A 2,083-nucleotide genomic window follows, 5' to 3' on the forward strand; every position below is an offset into this window, starting at 1 on the left:
CAGCTCAGGACAGACACGGAGTTCATAAATGACCTCCATGGCCGTAACAGGATAGGCAGATGATGACGGAAGTCTATCAAACCCACTGAGTCCAGCTGCAGCTAACCCTCAGCGGTGGTACAGTGGGCGGGGACTCGAACACAGGTGAACAGAATGAACTAATCAGGGCAACTCAGGAAAACTAGGTCAAAGGACGACTAAGGCAGGAGAACAGGAACACAAAAGTCCATATCTGTGACAGTCATATGTAGCACGGGTATATTTGTAGCAATAGCCAACAATACATTGTATGGGTCAAAATTATCGATTTTTCTTTTATGCCAAAAATCATTAGGATATTAAATAAAGATCATATTCCATGAACATATTTTGTAAATTTCCTACCACAAATATATCAAAACTTAATTTTTGATTTGTAATATGCATTGCTAAGGACTTAATTTGAACAACTTTAAGGGCGATTTTCTCAATATTTTGATTTTTTTTTTTTGCACCCTCAGATTCCAGATTTTCAAATAGTATCTCAGCCAAATATTGTTCTATCCTAACAAACCATACTTCAGTGGAAAGCTTATTTATTCAGCTTTCAGGTGATGTATAGATCTCAATTTCCAAAAATTGACCCTTATGACTGGTTTTGTGGTCCAGGGTCACAAATGATTTGTTCACAAATTAGACATTTCTACTTTCTAAAGAATGAGCCGAGGAGAGCTGAATATCAGAGAATAACAAGTTAAATTGGCTTGTTCCTCACATGCAGTTATCATATGGCTTCAGAAAATTTGGTATATAGGACATGGTTCATTTGGACTATTTATGATACTTGTAGTGTTAATAGTTCATCAAAAAATGAAAATGGTCATCATTTACTTACCCTCATGTTCCAGTTTCTTTCTTTTGTAGAACACGAGAAGACTTTTTGAAGAATGTATAGTTGGTTTTTTCCTTGCTATTTCAATGGAAGAGGACTGGGTTCAAAAAATTGACAAAACACCAAAAACTGATACAAATTATCTATATTACTCATGTATTATTATATTTTTATTTTTATTTTTTCTGAATTCACACAATAGCTTTGGATAAGAAACCAAAGTTGTTGTTCACTGAAAATATTCACATCACCTTCAGTGAGCTGTTAACTCAAGAACTGCAGTCACTTGATTTGAATTTGAGAACCAAATCAGTCAGTTTTGTGAAAGAATCACTTAAACTGGTTTTGTGAACCAGACCACTATCAACAGATTCGATTTTGTTCATGAATTGCTACTTTTCTAATGGATTTGCCAGTGAGAACTGTGTTGATGTCAGCAAATATCAACTTATAAGTTGGCCTGTTCCAAAAGATTTTGAATACAGGACATGGGTCATATAGGTTACTTATAATAGTTTTATGCCATTCTTCTTTCTTTTTGAAGCCTTAAGATATAGTTTACAAAAAAAATATGTCATCATTTTCTCACCTTCATGTTGTTCCAAACTTGTATGACTTTCTTTCTTCTGTGGAATGCAAAAGAAGACATTTGGTAACATGCAGAATAAGACATTAATGTGTGCTTTTTAAGAACTAATAAACAGCTAATATGCAATGTGCATGCTAATAAGCAACTAGTACATAGTGAATAGTGTTCCTTAATCTAACTGTTACCAGACATTTTCACCATCATTTTCTGGTGAGCATTGGCTTATTGTAACGAATCAGTCCACTGAAGGCAAGCATAGTGAAGAACCCAAGTGCAGTTTATTTACAGTGTGATCCAAACATCCAAACAATAATCCGAGACTTGACTTGACGAGGCATGAACCTTAACTGGCATGATGTGAGCAGGTCCTGGAGTAGCAGGCATGACGTTAGCAGGCTTTGGCGTAGTAGACATGATGTTAGCAGGCTTTGGCTTTGCAGGCATGACGTGAGCTGGTTCTGGAATAACTGGCACGACGTGAACAACACCAGACAAGACAGTCGGAACGTGAGTAAGCTTTGGTGCAGAGGGTACAGCACAGTTACGGGGCTCCTCATCCGCAATTCCCACAGTAAGAGATGACCCAGCCAACAACAGAACAAAGTCAATATAACGTTCCAGTG

The sequence above is a fragment of the Sinocyclocheilus rhinocerous genome, unplaced genomic scaffold (assembly GCF_001515625.1).
Source record: "Sinocyclocheilus rhinocerous isolate Xijiao unplaced genomic scaffold, SAMN03320098_v1.1 scaffold349, whole genome shotgun sequence".
Taxonomy (NCBI): domain Eukaryota; kingdom Metazoa; phylum Chordata; class Actinopteri; order Cypriniformes; family Cyprinidae; genus Sinocyclocheilus; species Sinocyclocheilus rhinocerous.